The sequence below is a fragment of the Cricetulus griseus genome, chromosome 5, assembly GCF_003668045.3.
Source record: "Cricetulus griseus strain 17A/GY chromosome 5, alternate assembly CriGri-PICRH-1.0, whole genome shotgun sequence".
In the NCBI taxonomy this organism is placed as follows: Eukaryota; Metazoa; Chordata; class Mammalia; order Rodentia; family Cricetidae; genus Cricetulus; species Cricetulus griseus.
This window is the reverse complement of record NC_048598.1, coordinates 126,272,668-126,286,693: the sequence shown is the minus strand read 5'-3', so window position 1 is coordinate 126,286,693 and position 14,026 is coordinate 126,272,668. Positions and strand designations below refer to the sequence as shown.

The 14,026-nt window shown below is 43.4% G+C and overlaps 1 protein-coding gene and 1 long non-coding RNA gene across 9 annotated transcripts in view; one reads left to right on the top strand and one right to left on the bottom strand.

Moving 5' to 3' along the window:
* Positions 1-4,520: 4,520 nt before the first annotated feature.
* LOC113836006 lies at positions 4,521-11,610 on the bottom strand. Its single transcript, XR_003485937.2, has 4 exons — positions 11,505-11,610; positions 7,448-7,534; positions 6,635-6,751; positions 4,521-5,076 (listed from the first exon to the last, which is right to left on the bottom strand). It is a non-coding gene; the product is annotated as an uncharacterized LOC113836006 (long non-coding RNA).
* The window catches only part of Fut8 (fucosyltransferase 8), a 206,669-nt gene continuing 203,251 nt past the window's right edge, over positions 10,609-14,026 (top strand). For 4 of the 8 annotated variants that reach the window (XM_035445000.1, XM_035444993.1, XM_035444996.1 and 1 more), the window contains exon 1: positions 11,658-11,789. The gene's annotated coding sequence lies outside the window, so the exon portion shown is untranslated. Of the gene's footprint in view, positions 10,746-11,657; positions 11,790-14,026 lie in introns of those variants that run through there. The other 4 variants (XM_035444994.1, XM_035444999.1, XM_035444998.1 and 1 more) reach the window with 2 other exon arrangements.

Genomic DNA, 14,026 nt, shown 5'->3' with positions numbered 1-14,026 from the left:
TGTGCAAGCCTAAGATCTCCTTCTGTGAAGAATTTGAACCAAGGAACTACCTCAATTTTCACATTAATATGTGTCAGTTGTTAGGAGGGAAATGAAATTATAAAAAATCTGAAATCACGAGCAAAAAGGGTCTAAAAGGCAAAATAAAGAATGTAAACGAGGGGCCTGAGCAGATGGCTCTATGGGTAGAGAGCTTGCCATGCGAGCCTGAATACATGAGTTCCATTCCAGTACCTGTGTAAAAGGTTGAGCATGGTGGTTCATGCCTGTAGTTCCAGTTCTGAGAGGAAGAGAGACAAGGAATCGTGTGGTTATTGTGGGCTACATAGTGAAATCCAATTCTGTCTCAATAAAATAAAATACAACAAAATTAAATAAAGCATCATAGTAAACAGAAAGAATGGAAATGCATTGGTATGGAAAGGGGAAGAAAAACAGAAGTAACACAGGAGTATCAGAGAAAGAGACACATTCGAGGCATGTCTCGGGTTGCTTCAGTATTGCTTGTGTTTCAGCCCCAAGGAGATGGTGTTTCCATTATTGTATTTTTAAGAATCTCACACCTCCACCCCTTTGAAATGGGTATTTCTTGGCCCTTGTACGTTAAGGAGGTTAAATAAGCTGTATGCTCTTCTTAGCTACTTAACATGAATGTAAGAGACAAAATACAAAATGTAATTTTTTTAAACAGATTATTTTTGGTTCTAGGAATTGAACCTAGAGCCAGGGCCTTGTGTATGCTAAGCACATATTCTGTCATTGAGCAATGCTCCCACCTCCAAGAGTGGACTTTAAACTAAATGATCAGCTTTGAAATAAATATAAGTTAGTCCCACTTGACCTCTATCTGTATGGATTTAAAAGTTTGCCTGTAAATCATGCCAGCAGTTTGCAGGGTGCTGTTTTGGGAACCTTTACTCCTTGTTTTAAATATCAACAATTGTGTTTTAACATTACCCCAGAACTGAAAAGGCATTCAGCCTTTGGTCCAGGAAAGGTTGTCAATCACTTATTTCTTTTGCTCTTTTAGATTCTGTTTTCATGTTATCTTGACTTTGGAATTTAGATCAGATAGCAATAATGTCCACAAAGGCTTGCCTCGGCTTAGTGTTTTGCAGAGCTATAAATGGCCAGTGTTTATTTTGTGTGCTTCTTCCATGCCTAAGAGCCTTCAATTAGTAACCTTAATAGTCACAAAAACTCTATGAGGTAGAGGGAGTATAGTTATTCCCATTTTACAGGTATGGACACATGAAACAGAGAGGTTAAAAAAACATTTCCAAGGTATTACAGTTATTAAATGATGAAGCCAAGATCCAAATATAATTAGAATCTACATTCTGAATTATGACTTTGTATGGACTTGTTTCCATGGAAACCATACAAGATCCTGACTAAGCAGAGGTTATATTCTTGCTTCTGCTGGAAGCTATATTGCAGTAAATTAACTCCTTCAATAAATATGCTATGTACTATTGATCAAGATAAGCAGACGGCATCTTTGCCTTCAAGGGGGGCCTTCTAGTTTTCCAGTTTTCTATCAGTTTGGTTAAAGCTTGTCTTTTTCCTTAGAATCTAATATTCCTTTAGATAAACTTAAAAGATTTCTGTTTTCAAATAGAAATTTACTCAGTTCTTTGTTTTATTTTTTCAAACTTAAAAAAATTCACACATTTCATTGCAGCCTTCTCATATGTATAGGTTGTTGTGATTCACTTTCTCTCCCACTATTCTCATAGTGGGAATTCATAGAATGTAAAGCTGAGCAAACACTGGAATTTGGTGACAACAGAGAGGCTCATTCTCGTTGGAGCAAGTGTTATGGTCAATTATTAATTTTGACTGGAATTTTCACTTTGACCTTGAACTTATTCCATACTTCTCGGTCTATGTCCTTACTTTTTTGTTTTTAATCTTTAATTGTAATAGAATGTGCTGGTCTCTGTTGAATTTCTTTCAAGATTTTTTTTGAGTTGCTTTTGTCTTTGTAGCATACTAATGGTCCACCTTAATATAATTTATCAAATCAAAACAACACTGTATCTATTGTATCAGGATTAGGTTTAGTGTAGTATAACAGAAAAACCTGGATGATAGGGGCTTAGGGAAAGTCACATTTATTTCTTTTCCACATTGAATAATATTGGATGGCACAGAGGCTCCGCAAAGTTGTCAGGGACCCCACTCTCTTAACTCTCTTAACTGTTACTGTCTCTGCAGGCAACAACTTTCCCCTTAAAAGGATACAAGTGCCTGAAAAGGGTCCATACACCATATCTTGATCCAGCTAATGGGATGGAGAAAAGAGACAGAATGATGTCTCTCTTTCTTTTCAGGGAATTTTAAAGTTGTAAGTCCCATACATCATACCTGGCTAGATTTCGATAGCCAGAATTTTATTAGATGGCAACTTTTACTGCAAAGGAGATTGGGAAAAGTTAGATTCTGGTGGAATCTTTAACAGGACCACGTAGAAATGCAGTTTTGTAATATGAGATAATAAATACAGAGAGATAATTTGACGTCTCTGCTACAGGTACCTTACATGTGTCTCACTTTCGATAAAAATTCACTGGTGGTATTCTTGGATAGTGTCATCTGGGTCATTAATGAACATAATTAACCTAAGAATTTTTCCCGTTTTTATTTTATTTCACTTTATGGTAATAGAATTACATTAGCTGCATGTAAAATAAACCCATGTGGAAAAAATTAGGCAAAATGGATAGCTTACTGGAAGGGTGCAAAGAAACTCTAGAAAGAGACGAACCTACACAAAGGGCAGAAATTTAGCCACTGGTTAAGAAAACCTGCAAATGAGGATTTGAGTATACAAAATAGCTGTCTTCTCTACTTAGTTCTTTCCACTGACTTTATTCTCTTGATGAAGAACCATTTTTCTTCACTCATGTGGTAAAAACATACATCCAGTAATATCTCTCTGATTTGATATCTAGTAAGGTCAGGAACCTAAATCCAAAACTCCGGGATCTCTTTGGACAGGTGTCCACCTCTTGCCCAGGAACTATGACCAAGGACAGTCAGCAGTAACTTGGATGTTATTGCTGTTGCCATCATGATGAAAATATGGAAACGAAAGAGGCAACTTCCCCATAGGGAAGATGGGTGTTGACCACATACGACACACAATTGAAAAGTTTCCATATACATGATGTAAAAATATAGGTCAGTGGTCCAAGTTAAATGATTAGTAAGGATGTAGACATAATTAGTTGCAGATAAACATTGTTTAACAAGGCTTTAATTGTATATAATGTTTACTGTGTGTTAGGCATTGTGCTCCATTCTTTTTAATATATTGAGTCATTGACTCCTTTATAGCTCTATAAACTATTATTATCCCTTTTACAGATAGAAAGATCTGAATTTAGGATTAGATAATCTATCCAAGGTCACATATATAATTAAAGACTATACTTGGGTTTTATGTGTGTATGGTGGTGTGATATATGCATATGCCTGTGCCCATGCACATTCATGCAGAATCCAGAGGAAGATGGTAGGTGTCTTCCTCCATTTCTTTCTGTCTTATCCCAAGAGAGAGGGTCTCTCACTGAATCTGCAGTTTGGTGTTTCAGCTAGGCTGGCTGACCACCAACCTGTCTTGATTCTCTCTAAGGGGTTTAGACATGTGCTGCCATGCCTAACTCTCTTTTAAAATATAGTTCTTTTAAAAAATAGTTCTATAGGGATAGAACTCAGCTCCTCCTTCTTGCATAACAAAATCTCTTGTCCACTAAGCCATCGCTCCAGCTCAAACTATACTTGTTTTAAGGTTAGTTTTGTGTGTGTGTGTGTGTGTGTGTGTGTGTGTGTGTGTGTGTGTGTGTGAGGTGTCAGCATTGGGTGTCTTCCTTGGTTGCTTTCCACTTTATTTTCTGGGGCAAAGCCTCTCAATGAATCTTGACCTCATTATTTTCAACTACTGAGCACTAGGAGTCTTCTAGTCTTAGCTTCCTTAGTGCTGGGATTGCAAGTGCATGTCACCATGGGAGCTGGGGATCTGAACTCAGGTCCTCACGCTTGCATTGCCAGCAGTTCACCAAATAAGTCATCTCCTCAGCCCAAGTTTTGAACTACTGGGATAATAAACTACCTCAATCCAGAATCCAGTTCTGTCTTGAGTTAGAAATTATGGTAATATTTCTTAGTTTTTTTTTTTTTTGGTGTGTGTGTGTGTGTGTGTGTGTGTTCACTGGAGCGTGCAGACACACGCACATGTGCATGTCACACACAGGGTCCTCTACACAGGCCAAACTTGCTATAGGCCTTGAACATGTGATCTTCTTGATCCTTAGTGCTGCTAGAGATTGAACCCAAAACTTTGCACATGCTAGGAAGGACTCTGAGCAACACTTTTTTCATTTAAAATTTCTTTTTGAGATTATAATATAATTACAACATTTCTTCCTTCCCTTCCCTTTCTTCTTTCAACCCCTCCCGAGTATCCCTCCCCACTCTCCTTCAGATTTATGCCTCTTTTTTCACTAATTGTTATTGCATATATAATAACAATTAGTTATTATATTCTATATATATATATAGGATATATATATATATATCCTATATATATATATTCCTAAATATAACCCATTGAGTTTGTATAATGCTATTTGTATGCCTGTTTTCGGGACTGACCATTTGGCACAGGACAACCAACTGGTGTGCTCTTCTCTGGGGAAGACCACCTGTCTTGTTCCCAGCTCTCCTCTATTGCCTATAGTTCTTTGTGTAGGGTTGAGGCCTCCTGGGCTTTTCCCTTGTTTTGGCATGTCCATTTGGTGTCATCCTTGTTCAGATCACATTTGGTGTAGCTTCTGATGTTACTAGAAGACATAATCTCATAGCAAACTCCCTGATGCTCTGGCTCTTACAGTCTTTCCATCCCCTCTTCAGCAATGTTCCCTGAGCCTTGGGTGCAGGAGTGTTTTTACAGATGTATGCATTGGGACTGGGTTCCATAACCCTGCATATTGATTGGTTGTGGTGTTCTGTAGTGGTTTCCATCTGTTTCGAAGAGAAGTTTCCTTGATGAAGAGAGATGACTACAATTATCTGTGGGTACAAGGACAGATGTTTATAGGTTGTTGCCAGGGATTGTGCTAGCTTAGTAAATTAGTGGTTATAGATTCTCCTCTAATAACCATGACTTCATTAGCTCTGGGTAGTTGGCTAGGTTTCCATTACCAGGCATGTTTTCCCTCTTGTTGAGTGGGTAAGTCCACTTAGAGAGCTGTTGGTTACCACCAAGTACTGCACCCTTATTGTGTCATTCATATGGCTTACAGGCATTAGAGTTGAGTAGGATTGTGCTGTCTTCCTTGTTTGGAAGCTTGCATGCCTTCTGGTACCACGGAAACTAGTCCTCAGGGAGGTGACATTCAGAACAGCCCCAGTTCAGGGACCTCAGTGGCCTGTATCTGAAGTGCATGGTGTTTTCAGCAATAGGGACTTACCTTTCATCTTTTCCCCCAGGCAACCAAGGGCAACATCAACAGTCTGTATGTTTTGGGAGTCTCTTAGCCCTAACCAACTCAAAAGAGGCCTTCTTATGTCTGGTATTGGGATTTTTGTTAGGTGGGAGCACCATTAATCTAGACACTCCAATTTCCTTTCTTTTTTTCTTTCCTTCCCTCCCCTCCCTTCCTCCCTCCTTTTCTTTCTTTCTTTTGGTTTTGTTTTTCTAGACAAGATTTTTCTGTGTAGCTTTGGCTGTCCTGGAACTCACTCTGTAGACCATGCTGGACTCAAACTCACAGAGATCCACCTGACCCTGCCTCTGACTCCCAAAAGCTGGGATTAAAGGTGTGCACAACCACACCTTTCACAGTTGGTTTTTTTTTTTTTTTCAATCTTCACGGCTGCCACCATGGAGCTAGATGAATTAGATAAAACTTGTAATCTTAAATCTTAATCTTTTCATCTAAAAAAGAATGGATTAAATTAAATACTTTCCCCCCATATATCAGCAGAGACATTTCAGAAGGCAGTAATGAAAGGTAATGTTTTAAAATTTTTAATGTATTCTATAATTTTGAGTGCTTCTTGAACCTGTAATCCTTTGTTGATAACTGTGATGAAATTAAACATATTCAAAATGGAGTTTCTTCCTACAGCGTTATAGAGGGACATTTATTTTACAGAATTAAAAGTTCAGAAACAGGAGCCTTCCCCAGTGGTATGATCAACAGCTCAATCGTATCTTCTGGAGTTTTCCTGTGTCACTGTCATCTTTAGTGTGTTCATTTTAAGACCAGTTCGTCCTGCACCACTGCTGTGTGCCACACTCTAGATTTTAGGCTGATTTATTCATGCCGAGGGCAAAGAAGAGAGAATCCTCTCTCAAGTGTGGACTCAAAGTCTTTTTTTTGGTCTGATGGGGGCTGGCTTACTCCAGGAATATAATGATATTAAGGGGATTAATTAGAATACTTTGGGACTATTCTGATCCTAGCACAAATCAACCTAACATAACTTAGATTCTAGGTCACACTGCAGTAAAAAATACAGCCAAATCTCAGTGGCTTTAACATCAAAGGTAGTTCCCTTGCTCAAAGGTGGATGGTTTGCTGCATGGGGTCCTTGTTTGGGAACCTGGGCTCAAATGCTTTACCATCTTTAGCAATAGTAGTCTCACAGCATGTGGTCATGTATGCCTCCTGACTGCTCGGCAAAGCTAACATGGGCAGCTTAGCAAAGCCTTCTTTCAAAGTAAGGCTTCCTGAGGCACCTGAAAGAAAAAGAAACACCTGTCACCCAGCCTGATGATCTGAGTTTGATCCCAGGGACCTACTTGGTAAAAGGAAAGAGGAAAGAACTGATCTTCCATCCACAGGAGTACTTCTGTGACATGGGTACACACACACACACACACACACACACACACACACACATACACGCGCGCGCGCGCGCGCGCGCGATAACAATAATTTAAAAAAACCATAGATGCAGATCTTGAGGCTAAGTAGTAGTAAATACTGTAAGGACTTATACTGACAAATAGATGTACCTGGAAATGATATCATTCCTGTTGACAAGCAACAATAGAGAGGCTATCACTTGTTTCATGGTTTGGCCCAACTGCAAACATGCGGAGGGCAGGTGTAACCTTTTTTTGTTTGTTTGTTTGTTTTGTTTTTGTTTTTTTGTATAGGGTTTCTCTGTATTGCTTTGGAGGCTGTCCTGGTACTTGCTCTGCAGACCAGGCTGGCCTCCAACTCACAGAGATCCCCTTGCCTCTGCCTCCTGAGTGCTGGGATTAAAGACATCTGCTATCAACATATAACCTTTCTAATGTCTGAAAGAAAAGGGTAAACTCTGAAGTTCTCTACTATTCTGGGAATAGTAGACCCAGGTGTAGTTCCTTCTAAAGTGATTACCTAAAAAGCTAGCAAATTAAAACAAGAATGAAATAAGAATGTCTTACTAATGAGGGGGATTCTGGAGTGGATAGCAAATCAATCAATGGTATGAAGTATATGGAGCTTGCACTCAATGAAGACGGGAATTTCAGCTGTGGAGGTGAGTCAGAGAGAAAGTTAGCTTTAGTTTCATCAGCCTTTAAATCAGTCATTTACCCTCCAGGTGGGGAAGATTAGCTCTAGCTTTTGAACCAGGACTTTGCTCAAAAGTGGCTTTCATTATTCAAGGTCCCATCGTCTTGTTTGTGGGAGCAACAATATCATCCTTCCTATGATTGCCTGCAAAATAGAATACCATAGAGGCGAAATGGCAAATGGCAACCACTGTAAAACAAAGAAAATGAAAAGTTATTAAAAAGGTTTTCAGGGGCCAGAGAGATGGCTCAGCAGTTAAGACCACCAGCTGTTCTTCCAGAGGACCCGGATTCAATTCCCAGCACCCAACATGGCAGCTTACAACTGTCTGTAACTCCAGTTCCAGGGGATCTGGTGCCCCTGCATAGACATACATGCAGGCAAGGCACCAATGCACATAAAAATAAATACATCTCTAAAAGAAAAAGAGGGAATGTTTTTAGAAGTGACATCAGTTGGTCTACATTGGTAGAGATGGAAGTTTCTAAATTACTTGCTAAGCAGCTGTTGTTGATTCTCCTGAGAGCCGCATGTACCCCTGAGACCCTACTGATTTCCCCACTATAGTCATAGGATCCACCTCAAAGGTTTGATTTGAGAATTAAATGATGGAGGAAAAGACTTTAGCATGGGGCCTTGTTTCAGCAATGTTACACCTTCACTATTATTTTTATTATAGGCATAATAAAATGGTAGTAAATTTCAAACTAGTTTCTACATGAATGTTCACAACTTAGGAAATGCGATAGCATTCACGTTCATTAACTTTGATCTAGCTAATCTCTCAATAAAATGGCCACTCATGTACTTCACTTTCATTTTGATATTTTCCATTATCTAGGAGTTGACTCCTCGCCTCACATTCAAGTCTCCACAGTTCTAGCTGATGATTAAGAACTGACCCAGGCTGAGCCACAGGAAAATGATGAGCTGACAGGGCCCTCCTAGTTCCTAGTATAAGACATTATGGAGAAAGTTCTGGACAACTCTTTTCTTGGGCAGAACTGTCTGTGATTTTGAGGATAAGCTGAGGGAGCATCGGAGGATGAGGTGGCATGCTATCTCGTGCTAATGCAAATCAGGAACCGAGGATGAGAGTCACAAGTGAGCAGCTGGAGCGAGAAAAGAGAGTGAGGAGTTTCAGCCACAGAGTGGGAGGCCATAGACTGTAGAGGGAAGCTTTCTATGAGTGATGTATAGAACTGTTTAGGGATGCTCTCTCAGAAACTTAACACGGGAAGGCAGATTTGAGTTTCAGGAGTTCCTTTGCAGAGAATAGAAGAAATGTACTGATACATCTTTTTTTTTTTTTTTTCTTTTTCTTTTTAGTATTGGAGGTTGACTCTAGGCCTTATAGTATGTTAGATAAGCACTTCCTATAACTGAGCCTCCCTATCCATTTCAATTTTTGAATCATGAGTCACTGTTATTATTTGAGACAGGGTTTTGCTATATATCCAAGGACAGAACTGGACTCACTAGACAGTCCAGGCCAGACTACAACTCACAGCAGTCTTCTTGCCTCAGACTTCCCTCCTGGGATTAGAGGTATGCACCACCACCATTGGTTTAGGGCTGTAGTTTTTAAAAAGCTGAAGACTGTTGTCTGCATTGAATGGGGCCAGTATTTCTATTTGAAGTGAATTTTTCAGGAATTCTTTACTGGCCCGCAACTGAATGTGTGAAAGATTTGTTTCTACATGTCAGTTGCATAGCGATACTCCCAATTCTGGGATGGTAGCTACATCCTGGGCATGTCCTAGGGAGAGCTTTGATGACAGGATATTGTCACACTGAGCCTAGATCAGAACTGCTGGAGCATTACTTTCTGACTGTAGCCCAGTGTCAGTCATCAGCTTGGTACTTTCATATATTCTATGCTAGCCTATAAAAATGTGCTATTCCTGACAAATATCCCTACTGTATTATTATTTGGATAGAAAGTGGGTGGGGAGGATAAATGTTATGATTCCTAGATATTTACTATTTAAAATTAAAGGCCAGATTAAAGGAGCAGAGGGTTTGAGGCAAACTTAAAGCGTTGAACATGGAGATCTTCAAGTACTGCAAACCATAATTAACTAGAAATGGTTCCCTTTTTCCGCTGAAAACATTCAAGTCACACATACTTGTTAAAATATTTTTTAAATGCTCTGTTTACATCCCAAAGTAAATATTCTACCACTGACTCCTAAAAATGTTCCAGGCTGTGGGTATAGCCCACAGGAAAACACATCCTTGGCATACACATGCTAACACAAAAGGGATAATAATTCAGATTTTTGACTGTTGAAACTTTAGCCTTTAATCCACGTTAAGTATTGTATAAGCCTAAAATTTGTCTATTTGTAACAACCAAAGAATGCTACTGGAAGTTTCAAGGAAGACATTCAATAAATGACTACTGATTTGTTGAATGATGACACCCAAACACTTTGGCTAGAACATAATTCTGACCCCTGCCTGGGTGGTTTTGCGTGACCTTCGATAAATCAGTGTGTTTTCTTCAAGATACTTCAGAGTACCTTTTTATTTCAAGGACTGATAGTAACCCAGTCACAGGTCTGGAAGAGCTGCTCTTGGGTGAGGAGCTGCTTAAGGCCCGGAATTTTTTTTCTTTTTCTTTTTTGAAAGCAGTGTCCTCTTTGCATTTCAGAAACACAGTTCCTGGTCTAGAATAAATTTTGGGAATTTATGAGAGCTATTAGACAGATTGCATTCTTGGCAGGCTTCGGTCCCTTTTAATGTCTTCTCTGTGAGCCTTTTGATACTTAGTATCTAAAAGGCCAGTCCTGCTTACTAAGAGAAAAGTATCCACAGTATTTACTTAAATATATCTGTGCTGAGAGGAATAACTGTCTTGAGGGTAGCTTTTCCACCCAGCCACCCGCCTGCACCCTCATGCTTGGGATCTGGGTCCCCAGGCTACAGGGAAGAGTTCGGCACGGGAAACTCATCTTCCGGCCCTCTGATTGGCCGGCTCGCACTCCACTCATTGGGCTCCTGGCTCTGATTGGCCACGGCGGCACCCCTCGGCCCGCGATTACTTTGTGAGCCCGGGCGGTGCGGCTGGGTCCTCCCGCTCAACTCGCCCTCTGGGCCGGTCTGAGGTAGCCCTTCGGCCCACGGCTCAGCATCGCGGGCGCCAGGATCCCAGAGTGCGAGCCGGTAGGAAGCACCCTAGGGCAAAGCCTCTCCCTTCCTACTCCCGTACTCAATAAACTTCCGCCTCCGAAGGGCTGTGGCAGCTGCGGCCCGGGGAGGCCGGGCTTCGAACTCGGGCCCTGCAGGGGGGTCTTCGCGTGGAGGTGGAGACAGAGCCCGCAAGGGTAGCCGGGCCGCCCAGAGCTGCGGTGGCAGCGGTGCCATTGTGTGCTCGTGCTGCAACCAACGAGCAGCGAGAACACCCCGAAAGTAGCGCGGAGCCCGCCTGAGCCCCAAGGCGACGGGCCGGGCCGCCAGGGCGCGTCCCCCTCAGTCTCTGGCCCTCAGGCGGCCTAACACCGGTGTGAACCGGGGCCCGAGCCCGCGCGCGGCCGCTGCCCGGCTGGAACTCGGGTCCCGCCGTGGCCCGTGGATGCTGCAGCTGTGCTGTCCACCCGCACAGAGGAAGGGGACGGGGAGGAGCCTGTGCACATGCCAGGGTCGCTGGAGGAGGCCGCGGCCGGCGCATGCGCGCCCTCCCCCAGAAGGCTGGGACGCCGAGGGGCGCGCGCCCCTCTCCGCGCGCGCACGCTCGCTCGCTCGCCCGCCCGCCGCTCGTTCGCGCGGGCCGGAGGCTTCCCGCCTGCGCTCCGGGTCGGAGCCACTCCGGCGCGTGCGCGCGTGGTCTCGGGCCGACCCGAGTGGCCGGGTTCCCTCGGCTCCAGGCCCCCCGCCGCCCCTCCCGCCTCCCAGCCAACCGGTTCCGTTCCTCCCTTTCCTCACGGAATGGGGCCGGCGCTGCTCGGGGTCGCGCGCCCTGGACCCGGCTCGCGCTCGGTCTCGCGCTGTCAGCCTCTGCCTGGCTCGCGCCGCCTTGCGCTTTCCCTCAGTCAGTGGCGCCGAAGGCTCCGTTAAGCAGCGGCCGCGGTTCCTGTTTCCGTTTCTTCCTCTCCCTTCAGTCGGGGAGTAGCATCCTCCACTCCGCCACCCCTCCCACTCGCCCGGCGCGGCCAGCTGCAGTGGCTGTGGCGACGGGGGACGGCGCCGACCGCCTCGCTCCCGCCTCGGGTAAGGGGGCGTTAGGGAGCCGGGCCCCGCGCGCCGCGGGCTCCAGGACGGGGCGGGCGCGGGCTCTGTGGAGCCTGGGCTCCGGGCGCTCCTTCCTCTTCCCGCCGATCCCAGGCCTGTTGCTGCAACTGCTGCTGCTGCTTCTGCTGCTCATCCAGCGGCCCGGGGAAAAGTGGGGAGGGAGCCCCCGGGATGCCCCGGCGGTGCTTGGGCGCAGGGAAGGGTGAGGGGCGCCGTCGCGTATCGCATCCTGGTTCAGGGCAGGGGCGGGAGCCCGGGACCTGAGGGATGGGGGCGGGGTGGGAGGTGTCCCCTCAGCTCATCTCTGCACCTATCTTCCCGTCTCCCCCTGTCCCCCGCAGCCGGGCCCCCGTGGTCAGACCGTGGGAAGGTGGGTTCCTTGGCTTTCCGGGGTTTCTGTGTGGACTTCGGGGGCTGGGAATCGGGGTGAACCTGCACAAAGATCCGCTCTGGCGAGTGGCTGAGGCTGGGCAGTTTTAATGGCTTGGGTGCCTTGGTATCCCCCTTTCCTTTGATCTGCAAATGACAAGCTGGCGACTGTGGAGTGCCTCAACTTACTTGGGAAGGTTAAACGAGTCGTATCAGTTCAGCGAGGGCTGTCCTGCTGGAGTTGAGGGCGTTTTTCCGTGGCAGCACCTGTTCTCTGGATGAGGGCATTGCGATCTTGAGAGACGTATTTTTGAAGTTAAACGGCATTGTCATGGTTAGGGTTTAGCACCCTGGAGAGCTTTGAGCGTTTTGCCTTAAACACTGAGGCCTTGGAGGCAAGGAGATTGGCTTTTTTTTTCCTTCTTGTGTCTAATTTCCACGTTACTTTTAAGCAAACGCAGGGTGAACCCAGGAAAACTATACCCTCCCGTGGATCACTCCGAACTTAAAGGTTTCAGGGAACAAATGCAACGCAAGTTTTTTTTTTTTTTTTCCAGTTTAAGAGTTAAATTTATCACAAGTCACTGACTTAACTTTGCCTTTGCTCCGTACAAACTCTTAAGTAGGTCTTATTTTAGTTTTCTTGCTCTTGCTGGGTTTAGTGCTTATTTATTTTCTCGATTAAAGTTCTACGTTATATGCACACTTCTTTTAAAGGGTGTATCATATATTAAGTATTTTAGGAGATAATTGTATACTGGAGCAAAGGAGTAAGATGCTGCTTTTCTTTAAGGCAGCCTAGAAGTCCTGTGCCACTAATACGGTCCTATACATTGCCGTCCCTATGAAATAACATTTGAGATTGCAGGCCGATTAAAGATGTAGGGAACGAGAGATGAATAGGCTATAAGGAGCATACAAGGGTGATTTGGAGGCATGGGTTTTCCGTTTGCTGTTCTGTAAATCGAGAATTCTGTTTGAGTTGAAGAGCTGAACAGCTGGAATGAGACTTGCCTAGATTGCAGGAACGTGCAGAAATGTCTTTGATCAGATAGTGAGTTAATATGAAGGGTGTCTTGTGATCTAGGAGAGTGATTCAAAATAATTTAAATATGATACACTACAGGTTACATTATAAGGATTTTATAAAATATAAGTTCTTTGAGGTTGTTTTCCTACAAATCCGTTTTATTTAAGGTGTGTAGAACTGAGACCAAGACAAGCATTCTGATTATATAATATGGTCTTTTAAAAAACAAATTCTAGCCAGCTGTTTTTTTTTTTTTGTAGTAACAATGTCCTTAAAAGTGATGAATTTTGAAATTTGCTAGTGGGTTACAAAAATCTGTGTTTCTTGTTTTCTTTCTTTCTTTCTTTTTTTTAAATGCAGTTATTTTAGGTTGGTCTGGAGGGGGAGCTAGTGCCAAAGCAAAGTGTAGCTTAATAGCTGTTTGAAGTTTTAAAACATCTAAAATCAGATTTTATGACCAGGAGAAGTATACATTTTTAATTAAAACACCAGGGGCATTGAGGCGGACCTATTAACTGCACATAGTTATTTGTGGGGTACATATATTGGGTAATAGAAATCAGTTTTAAAAATGAATCGTCATGAATGATAAAAACTGTTATTTAAGCTTCTTGACTTTTCCATGTAAAATCTCTGAAAGTACGCGCTGAAACATGAGTATGTTGTGGCCTTTTCTGACTCCTGTTGTGCAATGCATTAAAAATGAAGATGCGTCCTTGACCCTTTGTGCACATTGAGTATTTTTGCCTTATAAAACTGGAACTCCCTATAAAATAAAATAAAAAGCTTCAAGTTGAGTCTTGGAGGGGCAGATACA